General features: G+C 39.7%; 1 protein-coding gene across 1 annotated transcript in view; it reads left to right on the forward strand.

The window, feature by feature from the left end:
- Nucleotides 1-19405, forward strand: part of large1 (LARGE xylosyl- and glucuronyltransferase 1) — a 217193-nt gene that overhangs the window by 75851 nt on the left and 121937 nt on the right. The window lies entirely within an intron of this gene.

Consider the following 19405-nt stretch of genomic DNA (forward strand, 5'->3'; position numbering starts at 1 on the left):
TCCCAGAACTCAGAGCTACTTGTGGTTCCTAGAGTCTCTAAAAGTAGAATGGGAGCCAGAGCCTTCAGCTACCAGGCTCCTCTCCTGTGGAACCAGCTCCCAACTTGGGTTCGGGGGGCTGACACCGTCGCCACATTTAAGAATAAACTGAAAACCATCATCTTTGATAAAGCTTATAGTTAGGGAGTGAGGAGTTGCAGCATAGTAGAGTAGAGTAGAGGGAGGCAGGAAGTACAAGCCCGTTCCGGCAGAGGAGAGTACGAGCCCGGTCCAGGGCCCCTCTCTTTAGCCTGCCTCTCTTAGTTATACTATTATAACTCTAGACTGCTGTGGGAAGCTCCTTCCAAGGACACAATGAGCCGCTCCCTCTTCTCTCTTTTCACTTGTCTCCTTTTGTGTGCATCTTAGTCCCAGAAATGCCTGTTACTAACCTATCTCTGGGGAGTTTTCTCCCCGGAGTCCCTTTGCTTCTTCTTCACCCAGAACATCGCCTTGGAATTGGGTGGCACCTACACCGGGGTCCTGGGTGCAGCTGACGCTATGGACTTACTACACCCTGCTACGCTCTGCGTTTCCCCGCAGTGTCCGACTGCGTCCTGCCGCGTCCAACCGCGTCCACCCAGGCTGCTGTGCCACACTACACCCCGTAACGCCCTGCTGTGCCCTACTATGACATGAACTACTATGACTACCATTGTGATCACTGCTTCACTATCTTTATTATGACTATTATTGCCACCATTCACCACTCCCCCAACTGGTGCCGTCAGACACCGCCTACCAAGAGTCTGGGTCTGTCCGAGGTTTCTTCCTAACAAAAAAAAAGGGAGTTTTTCCTTGCCACTGTCGCAATAGCTACTGCTAATGCTTGCTCTTGAGGCAACCACTGTAATAGTTGGGGCTTCGTAAAGTACAGAGTTTGGTCTAGACCTACTCTATCTGTAAAGTGTCTCGAGATAACTCTTGTTATGATTTGATACTATAAATAAAATTGAATTGAATTGAACTCCTTTACAGCTGGAGTGCAGCACCTCTCACGTTATAACAAATGTACTGTATGTGGCAGAGATGATGCATCGAAGATACCAACTGCTATTATTCCGTAATGATTGGTACCCGTTTGCCCATCCCCCCACTGCTGGTGGAAAAATAAAATCTACAGCCAATGTTTCTATTGGAAGCCAAAGCCTCATGGTGAGACAGATGGCTGTCTTATCTGAGCCTGTTGATGCATCAAGTTACAGAGACCTGAAACTGTCATGTTCTGTATGACACAAATTACAGTTGTGGAGTGTGCTACACCTTCAAGAAGGTGATTAAATTATAGGAGAACTGGGACGAGTACAAGGGCTGATGGAATTAGAAAGTGACTGTAATATAAATAAGAAAACTTAAGACAGTAACAATGATATAGCTTTCACACAACTTTGTGTGCTAAATCACATCTTGAACAAATATTCTTCATGTGGCACTAAAACATCATTCATCTAACCAAACTTCCTTATTTAATCTGGTTAAGCTGCATCTTACTTTAGAATTCTTAACATAATCAAGAACCTAATTCCAGGCTTATGTCAAACTCTTTGCCAACAGCTGTGATCCACAACAGAAACCTCACCACCATCTCAGAGCCAGAGTTTCTCATTCCCCTGTGACACTGACACCAACAGCTGCTACATCACCTAGTACATACACTCTAATTACGCGACTGTTGACAATCAAAGACCCAAACCACAAAAATAATTTTCAGAGGTTTCTGATTCAGAGATTTAGAGGCATGTGGACTCTTGGCTTGTTTAGATGGGTTATGAAGGTGAACTCTGGTTTCTTTGTAAATATGTTTTCCCACAGGGCTTTTAAAAGAATACTGCTTCGTAAATGAGCCAAGTGGCTCCAGGAACAATGAAAACTTGTCAGATATCATTTGTTTGATTGTTTCAGGATGTAGTTCTCTGTAGACAGCCATGTGTGGTCTGTATAAAGGCATGCAGAGGATGGAGGAACATTGATTTCCACTTCTGAACTGGGAATTTTCTCCATAAATCAAATTCCTGGAGTGGTCATGTCTTTTTGTTTTATGAATATGAAAGACTGTTAAAGACAACTTCAACCAGCCGCTATGGGAACTTGAATAAATTTGGCAGGAAGGTCAAAGTAATGAAGTAATGAACATGCAACTTTTAGACACCATTACTGCCAATTTAAATAAAATATGGGATTCACTAATCTGGTTTTCTGGGGCCAACTGTGATTTGTTTTCCAAAATGGACAATAGTAGTTCATACTCATTTATTCATATATTGTTAGACTGTCTGCCCCAGAGTGGTCATTAGGAGGCATGGCAATGTCTACAGACATAATCTACATTTGAGTGGAAAGCCAAAATGTCCTGGCCGAACAATAGTCAAGGCTTGATGAGATGGAAGCATGGATAACCTTTTTTTTCATGTGAGAAAGTTATGGAGGACCTACAGGATCTTGTAAATTGAAATAGAGCATTTCTTTATTTAATATTTAATTGTACATTAGAAGAGGAAATATTAAATTGGTTTTCAAATTAATTATTTAATCCATTATTTAATAGAGGAACTATGAAAAGAGTTTCAAAGTTAAACTTTAAAACAGTAAATAAATACATCATTTAAAAATACATTAATGAATTACTAAATAAAAAAGAGAATTTCAAAATGAAATCGAAAATGCAATTTTAAAAACAGGAATTAATAATTGAATTCACTAATTAAATTAAGAATACAGCTTTTAAAAATGCATTTAAAAGGGCAATTCCTTTTCCCATTTTCAAATCCATTTCCTTGCTGCTCTTCCTTATCCTATTTGAAATCCAATTTGAAAAGTAATTTAAGTCCTTGCGCTGGTTGGAAAGACATGGGAACATTCTCTGATTGGCGAACACCTGACCTATTATATTCATAGGTTTCAGTCACGCCGTGCATTGAAACATTTTGATTCCCCCCTCCCTTGCTTCACAATGGTTTGGACCACTCATAAACAGTATATAAGGGTCCACTGCCTGCTTTTCTCCTTCCTGGGCTCTACACAGAAGTCCGGTGGAGTCAGACTCATAGGAGAGAATTGCGTCAGTAAGTAGACAGGCCATCTGGCATACCGGGCACTTTCCCGGTGGGCCGACGTGCTTTTTGGGCCGACCATCACAATATTTTTTTTCTTAATCGACACTGGACTGGCCCAATCATGTCTTTAAACAGCACCCTCTTTGGGATAGGTAGGGGGACCCCCCCAACCAACCTCAAAAAGAAAAAAAGTCAAAGAAAAAAAAAAAGACCCTTATCATCATGAATACTTCAAAAGCATGGTACATTTTATTAATATTCTTAAGAAATACGTTGAAACGTTGAAGTAGTAGTTAAAATGTCCAGTTTATGGTTATCTGTCCCTACACATACACCGCCTACTTTCACAATGAAATGGACTAGTCCGTAACGGTGCACGGCACGGAAGATAAACACACAGTGACAAGAGGACCGGGAAGTACACAAACAGAGACGAAGCAAGATGAGTCTAAACGCGAAAATTAAACAAAGTTACCCAAGCTCAGTGGCGGCTGGCCAATAGAGGGCACTATAGGGCGCCGCCCCCCTTAAGCCACAAAAAATTAAAAACAAAAATAATAATAATAATGATAAAAACATCAGTATGTCAATATTTGCGTGTTTGAAATATGGAATGCACCCAGTAATATGTGTAAAATATGATAGAAAATCATATTCGCAACCTTTCCTCTGCCTGTCTAAATGCCTCATCAGCTCGGGGGCGATAGAGAAAGCGCCCCCCAGGAGGCGGGTCTATGTAGCAGTTAAGCCAATTGCTAATTTAAGATATGAATGTATGACATAAAATTTAGCCAATCAGCATTCTTAAATCGAATCCAAGAAGGGCGATTATTTTATCGTCCCAAGCTCGCCCCTGATAAAATAAGGACCGGGCTCTAGGGGCGCCATTTTTACTAGACAACAATGGCGAGCACGAACGTTACTCCTCCAAGACCCAACCCTAACTCGGTGAAATCTCTCCTCCAAGATCCGTTTGAGAGGAGAACATTGTCGGAGAAAGTTCGGGTGAAAGAGCTGGGCCCAGATCAACCTGACCTCTCAATCAGACAGCAGGCTAGCGAGAAAGGGAAGCAGTATATGCGCGTTGTAAGTTGTAAGTCTTCTGGTAGCTGTGCCAAAAGAAATCTCAATCATTCCCAATCTAGCAGAGACGGAGAGCGTAGGTATATGTAAGGAGATAACATAGGCACAGGCTAATTATTGCTAACTAAAATGCTAGTTAACATTAGTAATTAAACTTAAACAGCTAACGTAAGTCCAAACTGCCTGCGAGCTTCTCCTGTACTGTACGGTAATTTATCTACTATGTGACAGTAAGTCGCGTGGTTTTGACACAATCGTTAGCCTATTTTTACAAAAAGTCTGCTACGGAGCCATAACGTGAGGTACAAGGTAATGGAGCCTTTTATACATTGTCGTGTTTCTTTAGAAGTAAACAATGGACAAATAGAGTCTTTAAACTCTTCAGATGTAAAGTTATTCGCTGTCAAAGTGGCGCCAAAATGAATGGCAGTCAATGGAATGCTAACGGGAGGTGATGGCTTGTTAGCATCAAAATGGCGCCATAGGAGCTACATGTTCCAAGGAGAAGCTTAGCCCCTTGGTCCCGACTGCCCTGTCTCCATGTCAGGTTGCAAGTTTTTTTTTTGCAGGATGGTAGGGGAAGACTCATGAATATTCATTAGGGAACTCATCCCTGATTGGCTAACCCTGACATTCTTACCCTAACCATAACCAATCCCACTCCTCTTGCCTAAACATAACCAATCCCACCAGAGGAGGCAACGAGTACTAGCCATTCAGAGGGAGAGTAGGGCGGGTTCTTCCCCTACCATCCTGCAAAAAAATTTTCGCTGTCGGGTTGGCCAAAATAAAGGCCGACAGCTCCTCCGACGGACGACGGCATGGAACACACCGAACAGACTCGAGTCACTGACCTCGCCAGACTGTCCAATGGCCGATAATCGGGTTGGTGTGTCAGGGCCCTAACGTTAACAGACAATGAAGAGCATCATGTTGGTGTGAAGACCTGTGAGAAGACATCAACAAGTAGGACTCTCTGTGTCAGAAGCGTGTGATGTGGAGAACAATCTCTCTTTTCTCTCTGGTAGACTCTCTCTCACTCACCCACTCTCTCTCTCACTCTCTCTCACACAGTAGTGCTGGGTGGTATGACCAAAAATTTGTATCCCGGTATTTTTTAAGATTCTGGCGGTTTCACGGTATATCACGTTATTTTCTTTCTTTTGCTTGACTGGGCCTTTATATAGGTTTATAATGGCTTATTCCACTGTCAGGAGTACATAGAATATCACAGAAACATTTTAATGTCATCATGTTTACTAAAAGCTTTGATTACTAAAGGGTTTGCTTGGCTCCATAACATTATACAATAACGTTATATGAAGGAGAATGCATGAAACTGTTACAGAATCTAAACTATTTTTATTGTGCAAACTGCAAAGTAATAAAATAAACTTAAATTGAATGAATACACGTACAAACAACTTTAACATTGTTTCCTTTTCAAAACAAAATAGTTGTAAGATAGTTGTATAAACACTACCTTGGCCACAGGTAAGTTAGGTTGTTGTAGAAAAGTGGGCCTCCTTTGGTGTTTGAATGATGTTAGTAGGTTGGCGGACGTATTTCAGCGAGGCAAGACATCTTAAATCCAGTGTTTTAATCATTGAACCCGTCTTTCTCAACGGTCTGTAGCGGGACCGTAGGTGGATTGTTATTGCGTTCATAATGTTGCTCCGCTGCATGCTTGAAGTGACATGTTTTTAACGTTAGCATGGCCGAGTGACGTTAGCGCAACCAAGTAATGTTAGAGCGACGGGCAACAACAGTGGCTAAATTATGTCCGATTTTTTAGAATCAAAAAACTTCAGAACAACAGACTCTCTTGAGCATACGTTGTTTTATTTATTTTTTGTTTTTTTATTTATTTATTTATTTGACAGGGACAATGCAAACAGACATAGTGACAAAAACAAAGCTTGTCACTGAAGTGCTGCATAAAAAGTTTATAGCAAATGCTAATTTTCAACTCCAGTCCCTGGTTGGGCTTTTATACAAAATAAAATTTACATACTTAACTATTTCAGTTCAAAAAATCAAAACATGATATATAAACAACTCCAGTCCTAATAAATAGAATAATAAACATAGTATAAAAACATGCATATCAAATACAAATCTGACCTACTTACAATAATTAAAAATGAGTACACTTTTGGTTTGTTTTTAACCAGTTTATGAACCTGAAGGTAAACACTCTAAAGTCAGTTATAGTCTTGATGTCAGATGGTAATGAGTTCCAAAGTTTAGCGCTCTTCACAGAGAAGGTCGTCTGACCTAAGCTGGTCCTGCAGTATGGTATTTTGCAGGCATGATTTGTGGAACTTCTAGTGACTCTAGTGCTGCTCAGTCTCTCAACAAGTTCTGGTGTATCTCCGGTCTTATTTCATCCTCTAACTTTCTTCTCTGTTCTTGAATGTGCAGTAGCGACTGGAGCCTCTCCCAGCTTAACAGACTGTTATGCTACCTGGCTAGCTGGCAGCTTTAATGTTACCCGACGGTGTAAATTTGTAAATGTAAAATTATTAGTGTTAGAAATTGTTTAAGTCACAAATTGTTGTGTGCTATGGTGTTTTATCCTGATAAAGAGAGTTAGTTGTGGGCTATTAATTGTTGTGTTATAAAGTTACTGCCATGAGTGAGAAGGGTACGCAGTTAACAGGGCTCCCGTTCTCAATTCACTCGCAGATTACTTCGGCTGTAGCTCTCTCTGCGGCAATGTATTATGGTATATGAAAAATTCATATCATACGGGAAATTAAATCCGGTATATGGTATGAACCGGTATACCGCCCAGCACTATCAATTACAGTGCATTGTACTATTTTTTGGGGGGGAAATTAGATTTTTTACTGAGGCTCTTGTTTGCATGTAAATGAGCCAAATGATTTGGCTGGGCTGCTTAAAAGACCAGGTGCATGTGCTGCCCTGAAAATGCCATATGCAATCTCTGAGCAGCACGAACAAATGACCAGTTCAGTGGGATTAGGCCCAGCAAATCCACTCTGCAAATGAATTACAGCTTGAATGAAATGGAGTCCAGAAGGTGCTTTGGTTTTGCGGGAGAGGGTTAGTGGCCCTATATGGTTGAAAGGACTCATGTTTATAGTGACTGCTAGGGCTGCACGATTATGTCCAAAATGATAATCACAATTATTTTGATCAATATATTGATCACGATTAATTATCACGATTATTTGTTGATTTTAACCAAAACAAATTGTATTGTCACATAGGCTAATTATAACTGCTTTCACATCCATATTGTGCTACATTCCTGCCAATACATCCATATTGTGCTACATTCCTCCTTTGTTGAAGGATACTATGAAGGAGTATGCCATTTCAGCTGTTGTGCGACCGCTTTCCAAACATGCGCGTTTGCCGTGAAAAGATACAGGCAACGCAATTTTCTGTTCACGTTAACGGCGCATGTTAAAATCTGGTGCCATTAGGGCACCGGTGCCCGGTATCTACCGGACGAAATAGCAACGCGGATTACGGTGCCACTTAAATGTCTCTGATGCTCCAAAACAGACGTTAGATGCACCAGAAACATCGCTGCATGTCACGCTAGTAAACACTAATAACACGTTACACAGCAGGTAATGTTAGCCTACCATTAGCTACAGTAGTAACTGGATTAAACACGGCTAAAATGCTGACAGCTAAACGGTGTAGTGTGACTGTATTTCACTGTAGAGGATTCCAACTAGGGCTGAACGATTTTTGAAAATAATCTAATTGCGATTTTTTTTCCCAAATATTGCGATTGCGATTCGATATTCGATTATTTTTTTAAGCTCTTTGTCTTCTGTATTATTCAAGAAAGACAAACAATAAATCATTTTATAGTATGAACAACACACAATTACACACTAGACAGTTAAATAAGTAAAAATATAGTGTATATATATATACACACACACACACACACACACACACACACACACACACACACACACACCAGTGTATTTTTTTTTTACAGTGCACAGAGAGGAGCTGCCTCCAGCCCCTCCCCCTCGTGAAGTTGCGTGCTGCCGTGTGCACTTGTTCAGAGAGGCTATCGTTGCGTTAGCTAGTTGCTGGTGTTCTTGCCGTGGGATTAACTGTACTAATAAAACTGTTGAAACACCGCGGCCACGCTGCCGTGAAAGCTCCCCGAACGTCATTTATCAGTCTGCTTGTTACACCTCTCAGTGGCAGCTCCTCCACTCATATCTTTATAACGGAGCTAGCTAACTGCTAACCGGAGCTAACCGCTAATCAGAGCTAATCGTTGCTAACCGAGCCTTGAGTTCTGTGTGCCTGTATTCATTAACTGCATGTATGGACTCGAACCAGAATAAAACCCTTCATTTTATTAAAATGGCTGTAAAAGTTTTAAACTACAACTCAGAGTTGTTTGAATGACAGAAATCTGCTCAAGGTACGACGTAGCGTTAGGGTGCTAAGTTGATGCTTTCTCTACGGAGTGCAGACTGATTTGCTCTCGCGAGTCATGTGACCAAATCGCAGCCTTTGCGATTAGGAAATCGCATTTTAACATATTGCGATATTATCGCAAATGCAATTAATCGTTCAGCCCTAATTCCAACAGCGGGACGTACAACAGTCTGCCGCTAAAGCTATGAGCTAAAAGACTCAAACTAGCACTGGTCACTGCTGTTGTCTGAAAAACAACACAGACGGGAAAAAATGTTGCGTTTACTGGTAAACTGGTAAACCTCTGTAACTGTCTACATCTAAACTAAGCTGCACGGTGCAGGGAACCACTCTGATTGGCTCATGGAGGCACGTGATCAAAGAGTGGTTTACAGAGCTTTGGAAAAATAAATACTTTGATACAGAGCTATGAACGGAATGAAGCATTTTAAATATTGCTCTATCACGTGAATTTGATCGTGGGAAGCCAAAATCGGGATCGTGACTAAAATTTGATTCATTGTGCAGTCCTAGTGACTGCCTTTAAATTTTGGCCACTGGGGACAATACAGCTGAAGGAAAACAAAATGTGTCAATTCATTAACCAACAAACCAAGACCAATGAGAAGGTTTGCAACATGCAGCATTTAGCCATCTTTACACATAAAAAAACTGAGAAAATGACAACTTTTACATTTGCTTAAATGGTATTGGCATTTTCTCTGTCGGCCTGTTCAGTACAGGGGCGTTTATTTGACAGCCTGTGTCAAAAGGTGACAAAGAACTCTCCCAGTTGGGTAAAAGCAACTGGTTGTTGACTGATATGAAAGATGGTATCATACTGGAAATCCATCTATTTCCCAACACCGTTCAATAATGTAATTTAAGCTATAACGCCCCTGGGTCCCTGCCATACTGTAATATGTGAGTTCTCTAAAGCTGTCTGTTTTCCCCAGAGAGATTGTGAGAGGAGAGCCTACTGTATTCTTTAATGATCTTCAACCAAGGCCTCCCCCTCCCATTTGGAGGCTGTGGTTTCTAAGATGTACTGAAGAGAGAGAGAGAGAGCTTCATCTTCTCTCAAAAGATTTATCTTTCTGCCTCTCTACAGGATTCAGGGCTGCTTGTTCATATTTGAAGCAGTCAGAAAAGAGTAGAAGAAATTATGACTTGCATTAGATGCTGTACTGTCATTTTTGATTGAAAGATATATGTGTACTCCCTTTCTTGAGATACATCAACACTTTGATCCTACACACAGAAAAATGATGGGTTAAAAATAACCCAACTTGGGTTGTTTTATAACCCAACCGCTGGATCACTATTGCACCGAACCAACAGTAGTTAATTTGACCCAGCAAGATGGGTTGGTCATTTTAAACCCAACAGATGAGTTAAAATATTCTACCCAAAAGCTGGTTCAAATTAAATACAATTCTGGGTTGATTCAACTACATATTTGTTATATAGTGTACCCAAATGCTGGGTCAAATTAATTACAATTCTGGGTTGATTCAACTACATATTTGTTATATAGTGTACCCAAATGCTGTGTCAAATTAATTACAATTCTGGGTTGATTCAACTACATATTTGTTATATAGTGTACCCAAATTCTGGGTAAAATTAACCACATTGCAGTACAATTTAAGAAAATAAATTGCAATAGACTACCCATAGCTATAAAACTGTTAAACTACAAACCTAGAACAGAATACATGCTAGATTTATGCATATATTATGCAATAAACACTTAAACAATACAAAAACAAAACAACATGATGGAATCTTTGAAAAAATGTATTATATTACATTAATTAATATCAACAATATAGTGGAACTGGTGCAGTTCATATCACTCAGGTAGGAAAACATTCAGAGCAAAACAACAATTACAAATGAACTGGCTGAACATTCAGTAGGTCAGCAGTCAACAGGTCTATAGGGAACAAATTCAAGAAATTCAAATTCCTATTAAAAAGCTGTTATTAAGAGCCATTAGCTCTACTTGCAAGAAAGTATTCTACTTTGAATAAACTTTACAATTTTAGACTCACCTCCTGGCATTTCATATATTACAGTCTGTATGAATTCCCACACATGTTCACACTGCTTCGGGTATTTAATGTCAAAGACAAAGAATGCCTTGAAGCAGACATCAATGGCCTGAAGCAGTGCTTCTTGTTCCAGGGCCTGTCCAGCTATTATGACGAAGGCCTGAAATGTGCTCTGATCATTTCCCAGCGTCAGGATGTAGGGGTATGGTTTGCATGCCTTGGCCTCATGGAGGTACTCCACCATGTTTATTCCAGGCTAAAAAAGAAAGAATACAAGAGAGCAAGTGAGAGAGTGCGAGTGAGTAAGGACCAAATGTCTACCGACTACTACAGTAGAATTAAAATATAGACATTGTGAAGACCATTTTCCTGGTCCTCACTAGAGAAATGATTGTTTTATGATAAAGTCTAGTTAGCTTTACAATTTGGAAAAGATTCAGTGCATCTCTAATTCAAAAAGTTGAACTGTAATAGTCTACATTTCATTGCACATAACGAAATATTCCAAACCTTTTTTAATTAAGTCTTGATGGTTATGGCATATAGTTCACATTACAGAAAACAATTTAAAAAAGGATTCAGACCTCAATTGACCTAAAAAGCCATAAATCGATTGATGATCTATCATTACAATAAACATGCTGAGAAAATGTGTGCGGCCCACCTATCTGACTATGCTATCTGGCTGATAGGCAGCCAGGTTAGGTGGTCAGATAGGTGGGCTGCAAATGCTTTGTAGATTTAATGGGTTAAAATACAAAAGTGTCAACCTTATGACAAATATGTTAATTTCTGCACTCAATACTTTGTTGGTGCCTGTTTTAGAACAAATTACTGCATCAGTGGTATAGAGGTAATCAGCCTGTGGCACTGCTGAGGTGTTCTAGAAACCCAGGATGCTTTGATAGTGACCAATGCGTTGTACGCTTGTAGAACGGCTATTTTCCGAATACTGTCAGGCTATATTTGATCCCTGTCCCCAAAAGTATAGTAAAACAAACCTGGATATGCCTGTGTGCGTGCACACATTCTTGAGCTCAGATATGTTGATAAAATGAATAAAGTTTCCCCTTTAGATGTGCTTGAGGACTTACAGGCTTATGGTCGATGAAGGCCAAGCTGCATTCCTGAATGGTGTGGCGAACCACTTTCGCACTGCGGCCACAGCCATCTTTGTAAGTTGTAGGTGGAAGCAAGCCTGGCAGCTGCCTCAGGGCGAGTTCCAACGCCATCTGTAGGAAGACATAGGTGTCAATAAGATGTGGAATGGCATACCTGTGATTTTGTCATTCAATATCCAACTAAAATAAAACCCATGCTAACTGTTACGTGCAGTTAATTCCCGCCCTGCAGCTGATTAGTATGTAGTTTAGTTAATCCTCCTATTATTGGGCCAGAAGGCGACAGAGATCTAAGTATTTAAAAGAGTACCGGAGTACAGTCACTGCGTTTCTGTGGCAGTAAACGTTTCACACACACCCTTAACTAACCGTGCTATATTCAGAGTTGTACAAGATATTCAAGGCTGACAATGTTAACATGACAACAGCAGAGCTGCGCATGCACACACACACACACACACACACACACACACACACCCCGCAGCTATATTTCTATTTCAATATTTCAATATTTCTTACCTTTAAATCTTTCGACAAGGTCTGTCAGCTGCCACTCTGTCAAAGTGTTAATGACAAAGCTGTCCATTGATCTGAAACAAACACAAAAAGAGCTTAAGCAAAAATCCAATTGCTATTGTATTAACAATTCAGACTATTCAGATGTCACCATGCAAAAGCAATGCAGACTAGCAACAGACTGTAATCCAATGTGAAGATAACAGGCATTTTATTTAGCATCACAAAATATAGAGAAAACAATCCTCCCTTTCTCCCTATACAATTCATATGACAAATTGCATACATGTAAATTGTCTATGTTTTTACTTCACAAGAATATTTGTGGCTGCTCACAGCAGCCTTCAGGGCACGACTGTCAGTATAACAGTCTACAGCAGTGGTTCCCAAACTTTTTATTATATATTTCTTAACCCTTCACTCAAGTGGCCCTTGTCGTTTGCCAGGCCGCCATTTTAAATAAGAATTTGTTCTTATCTATTGTGGGTCACCACATTACTTAAATAAATGCACATAAATGCATTTAGTCAGACATATCAGGTTATCTCACTGTTTTTACATACTTTAATCAGTCAAACACTGTGTTATACCTTCACATTTCACATTAAAAGCTTCAGGAAAAACAAGCGCGTTCATTTATAGCCAGTTAAAATATTATAGCTAGCAAAGCAACTAACTGACAGCCTGTTGGTTAGTAAACTAGTTAACTGGTGAATCACCTGGCTAGCTTGAAACTAGCTGGCAAATTAGCCTGGCAAACTCAATAAACATGACCATATGCCCATGGGCATTATGAACTTGTTTCATTCATTCATTAATATAATTCAGACCAAACGGATAAGCTGTAGGCTATCCGTGCTTCCATGATAACGGCTAGCTAAATGGCCAACGTTAGCTACGTTGTTAGCCAAACCAACCAACTAGCCTCGACAATATAAAGATACTACTTTAATAGGTAACGCAACACAGACAATGTGAATTAGACATGTAGTGTACACAAACCTTTTATTATTTATTTGCCTCGCTGGATGACCAGTCAGTTTCTCTGCTGTGACGAGCACTCAGTGTGTGGACTCTGGTGGACTCTGGTGATGATGTGATGACGTTCGAAGCACAAACAACCCACGTGCTGGGTCAACCGATGTATGTTGTGTTGATGGATTTTGACTCATGAGTTGCACAAAATAACCCAAATTCCATATAAATAACCCATAATGGATAAAACATTTCATAACCCAGCGGTTGGGTAGATGAAATAACCCAGCTGTTTTTAGGGTGTAAATGTAAAGTAATTTATGGTGGATACCCCTTCAAGAAAGAAACCCAATTACAATCTGAGTAACTCAACCATTAAAAACAGCTGATTAATGAGGAGGAAGGGTTAGGGTTAGGGTTAGGGGTTACGGCTAGGATAGGGGCTAACCCTATCCTAGCCGTAGGAAGTACATCCTCTGCTGAGCTTTTTTAAGGATGGATCCTGGGAAATGGTGAAGCCCATTTCCCATGGTATCTGACAGTCCCCTATAGTTTTTGGTTTCATACAGATACCAACTATATTAATATTGATATAAAGCACATCATTTTACATCACCCTGTAAACTGTGGCCAGGAATGCACGTTAACAAGCAGAGATAACTTTCAATGTGAGTTATTCATAAACTATATTTATTCAGGTAATCTCATAGAAATCAAGATCTTTATTGCAAGAGAGACCAGTAGGGTGTACTTTGAGGCAAGATTAGTGGGTTAGCAAGGTATGTTGAGCCTAAAGCCAGAATTTTGAATGTCACAAAGTTGGCTCTCTTTTAACCTGGCTCCATCGCCATGTGTACTTATGCTTCAAACCCAACATGCTCCGTTTCAGTGTTTGGGACTTAAAAGAAGGTTCTCTTTGGAGCAAGAGAGTGTTTAGAGACTGAATAGATTCATTGGCTTTTTCTGATGATATTATCTATGAGCTATGAGCCGTGTGTTAGTAATGCCACGGAACGGAGCCGTGCAATTACAGTAGCGTAAATTGGTAATACAGAAAATCTAAGTAAGAACCCTGAATGCTGCACTGTTTACAAAGCTGTTCTTGCTCTCACTGAACTACTTGATATGTTTGTACTGTTCTCTAGCCATTTGCTGGCTCTAAAATTAGCCTTTTATAAAATCGCAGGTAGCATACATTCATAGTTAATAATAATAATGATAATAATAATAATAATACATTCTATTTATAGAGTGCTTTTCAAGGATGATTGTAAACTAATCACAATTGTCTAAATCGTCGACAAAGGGTCTGTCTTGTGTATAAATATAAAGTCGCACTCATCTGGCGATAGCAATGTCCTTGCCTATGCTGTGACAAAAGTGTGTGGTTGAAGCATTAAATTGTCAAATTTGACTCATTTAGTGGCTGGCTGGTTAGCTATGTTGCTAATTTCACCATGCTTTGCTGCTACATTGGTTATAGAAAATGACAACCTGACACTGTACAGCGTGTATAAGCCCTATGACTCTAAAAGTCTACTGTTTCCTTACCCGTTGGAGCTTCCCCTGGCGAGGCTGTTATTTTAACCACAATTGTAGAAAAAAAGAATGAGGCTTTACCTGGTCTACATTCCTTCATTGTAGGTCCGTGTTGCGTATGTTACCGTAGTGCCGTGCAGTTTACCATTAATCTGAAGGAAACAATGCAGGTTCAGTAAATTGATAGAACTAAAAACACTATTAGCTAACTAGCTAAACACACTGAAAAACTCAGCAGCTAAAGTTAGTGTAACGTGAGGGTTCGATATCTGGTAGTTGGATCACTCTTAAAGAGAAGAAACAGCCGTATGGAGACTGATAACTTTCCTAATTAGCACTTTACTGTTCTTTACCAAGGGGGTAAGCTTCGTTTCAGAGCTCGAACCTCCTATGGCGCCATTTTGATGCTACAAAACGATCACCCGACGTTAGCATTCTATTGACTGCCATTCATTTTGACATTACTTTGACAGCGAATAACTTTACATCTGAAGGATTTAAAGACTTTATTTGTCCATTGTTTATTTCTAAAGAAACATGACAATGTATAAAAGGCTCCATTAGCTTACCTCACGTTATGGCTCCGTAGCAGACGTTTTTATAAAAATAGAATAACGATTGTGTCATAACCACGCAACTTACTGTCGCATAGTAGAGGAATTACCATATAGTACAGGAGAAGCTTGCAGGCAGTTTCAACTTACATTACCCGTTTAAGTTTAATTGCTAATGTTAACTAGCATTTACTTAGCACTAATTAGCCTGTGTCCATGTTATCTCCTTACATATACCTACGCTCTCCGTCTCTGCTAGATTGGGAATGATTGAGATTTCTCTTGGCACAGCTACCAGAAGACTTAAAACTTTCAGACAGATTGCTCACGTCACATTTACGTCGTCTCTCTCAGTTGGAGGCTGCGCAGTAACGCTCAGCGCTCACCGGAAAAGTGCTTCTAATATCCTTCACTGGTCTCCGTCCAGAGCAACGGGATCTGTTGGTCCATTTTATATACAGTCTATGTTCTTTAGACTTCATCAGCTCCACAACCAAGGGGGTAAGCTTTGCTTCAGAGCTCGAACCTCCTATGGCGCCATTTTGATGCTACAAAGGGATCACCCGACGTTAGCATTCCATTGGCCATTCATTTTGACGTTACTTTGACAGCAAATAACTTCACATCTGAAGCATTTAAAGACTTTATTTGTCCATTGTACATTTCTAAAGAAACACGACAATGTATAAAAGGCTCCATTACCTTGTACCTCACGTTATGGCTCCATAGCAGACGTTTTTGTAAAAATAGGCTAACGATTGTGTCATAACCACGGGACTTACTGTCGCATAGTAGAGGAATTACCGTATAGTACAGGAGAAGCACGTAGGCAGTTTTGACTTACATTAGCTGTTTAAGTTGAATTACTAATGTTAACTAGCATTTTAGTTAGCAATAATTAACCTGTGCCTATGTTATCTCCTTACATATACCTACGCTCTCCGTCTCTGTAAGATTGGGAATGATTGAGATTTCTCTTGGCACAGCTACCAGAAGACTTACAACTTTCAGACAGGTTGCTCACGTCACATTTACGTCGTCTCTCTCAGTTGGAGGCTGCACAGTAACGCTCAGCGCTCACCGGAAAAGTGCTTCTAACGGCCTTCACTGGTCTCCGTCCAGAGCAACGGGATCTGTTGGTCCATTCTTATATACTGTCTATGTCCACACCAACAACACTTCCTTGTTTCTCACTCACATGTAGCTGAACTAACCAATCAGACGCTAGCAGAACTGAGACTGAGGTAAATGTGAGAAAAAACCACAGAGATAGATTCATAACTGCTGATATAAATAATTATTTCTTTTTATTGATCTACAGAGTATTGTACAGACAGTGAATTAGTCAAGTCAGTGCTCATTCATTTTTCTTTTTCTTAGAACAGTGAAAGTAAACTTACAACTATTAATCTGTATACATAAAACATTCGTTACAGAAAAACACAATTAAAGCATAAAATGTAAAACCGGAGAAGAACTACTAAAGAACGAAGGTAGAGATGAAAAAAAAGAAAAAAGAAAAAAAAATGCATAGTGCATATAAGAGAGTTTCGTTCCTCTATACCCTACTGTTATAAATAATTAAACATGTAAATATGCAAATACTGACTCTGTAAACACAAATATGTAAATAGTTAACTGTATTAACATTGTAAAATATATTTTTAGTAAATTAACTCAAATATGTGAATGAATGTAAACCTTACATTAGCCAGTTCGTCCTAGCAAAAAATACAGTATACAACAAGTTAGTTGTAAATAAAGAAAAGTGCTTTATAAATGCAGTCCATTTACATGTACAAGAGAGTATTACAGCCTAACGAAAATAAGTAAGAAGTAAAATGGCGCATTTACCAGGGTTTCCGCGGGGTCTTAAAAAGCCTTAAAAAGTCTCCTCAAAATCATAACTTTAGGCCTCAAAAAGTCTTTCATTTAATAATTTTAAACAGGTCTTCATTTTTTATTTATTTTTATTCCGTGGTGTTGTAGTTCTTTCTTTCGCTAGTCCAAATATAATTTGCTGTATTACAACTACAAATGACACCAACATGCAACTTATATTGCAGCCAATCAGCTTTTGTGTTATTGGTGCGAGTCAGCTCAGTGATACATTGGTTGATGTATCGTAGTGGGGATTGAACCCAGATCTCCCACACCAAAGGCATGTGTCATATCCACTGCGCCACCCGTAACATGTAACATAATCTGTGGCCCTGACAACATCCTCAAAACATCCTCTGAGGGCCAGATGTACTAACACTTTTGCGCCCACTTCAGGCGTATTTGTTTCACAACGTGCGCGTAAAAGCATGGCGAGGTATGTACAAACAGGCCGCACTGAGGTAAAAGCGCAGACTACCTGTCGCAGGGACTGAAAATGGCAAATCGCGCTTTTCCGTGTAATGCATATGCATTCATGGGAGGGTGAAGAGGAAAGTGGGAGTTTCCCATAAAGAGATGGGAGGAGAAGCGTAAAGTGCGCCTAATTATGTATTCTGCGGTATGTACAAAAAACGCCTGTGAAAGCGCGCCTCTATTTTGCGGTGAAAATTGTCCGCCTCTTAAAAGCAGGTGTAAACCAGCCACAAGCGGGTTTCCTCGCATATGCCTCCTGGTGAAATGGCAGCAGTAATCCGAGCAAGACGGAGACATAGGCCAAGGAGACGAGCTGAAAAGATTTTTGCCACAAGGATCACACTTTTTCAGTTGAGTGAACACAAAATCATTAAGCGTAACAGATTAAGCAGCCATGCAATATTATAGTTACTGGAAGAAATCAAAGATGACATTGAATCTCCGACTCAGCGTTCACATTCCATTTCAGCAGCTGTTAAACTCCTCGCTACATTACAAATATTGGCATCAGGATCATTTCAAACAGTCAGCAGTGGGAATATCGCAGTCTGCACTCAGCCGTATCATAGCACAAGTACTTAACGCTTTGCTACAGCGCACTAGTCAATACATACATTTCCCCACCACTAATACCAAAATAACACGCATCAAGCTGTTATCTTATAAACAAGCAGATCAACTTTGTTATCGCTAAATCTTTGTTTTCGCTGTTTTGACTGACTTGGTGGCTGATCCATGATAGAAAGATGCGCGCAATTTATGGTATAGTGGGCGTAGAAAAGCGCTGATTACCCGATGAACTGCAGGTTTGGTAAATACGACCTAAGCTGAAGTATCACAACGTGTGCTTTGTGCGAGTTGGCCATGGCGCTGATAACACTACATTCGCAAATGTACGTACATCTGGCCCTGAATGTTGCAGTTCAAATGTTATGTCTTAGTTTAACATTTAACCTTATAAGAACATTTTTTGAAATATTAAACATCCTTAAAATGTTCTCTGAACATCAGATTACAACGTTTCCTTTAAAACATTATTAGAAATTGTGGGTAACGTTAGCCAATGTTGTGGGAACAATCCGTGCTAGCTGGGATGCTCATATAATTGTTCTGTAGTGTCTGACAACATTATGGAAAGGATCCCTATAGAGGTCAACCTTTTTGTTAAAGAGTTTGATCTTTTTTGTTAACATGAAACATCCCCATTCTCTATCGCTAAACCCACCAGACTTAACACTAATTTTATCATCGTAAAATATACCTACATTCAAAGTCAATAGCAACTAAATAAAACTATAAAAAGCCGTCTTGGTTTGTCTTTCCACTTATCGAATAATCACCCATAAACCCTTAATTCACCCATTTACATGTGGAAATATGCTGGCTCTATACACGCTACAAGTGCTTTTTATTTAAATGGAGTCTGGTGAGTTTGGCAATAGCGATTTCAGAGCTGTTTCTGGTTTATCAATACAGATCTTACTCTTTAAAAAAAGGTATATCTCTGTAGGAATCCTTTCCATAATGTTTCCAATCTGAACCTGTCAGTAACAAAAACAACACTTTTAGTGGAGGGAAAACGTCGGTGAGCATTTGCCCTATATGAATAAAATGTGCTTAATGTCGATTGCATTATTATGTTGCTTGCTTACAGAAAATCTAATTTAACAGTTAAATAAATACACACA

The sequence above is a fragment of the Sander lucioperca genome, chromosome 20 (genome assembly GCF_008315115.2).
Source record: "Sander lucioperca isolate FBNREF2018 chromosome 20, SLUC_FBN_1.2, whole genome shotgun sequence".
NCBI classification, from domain to species: Eukaryota; Metazoa; Chordata; class Actinopteri; order Perciformes; family Percidae; genus Sander; species Sander lucioperca.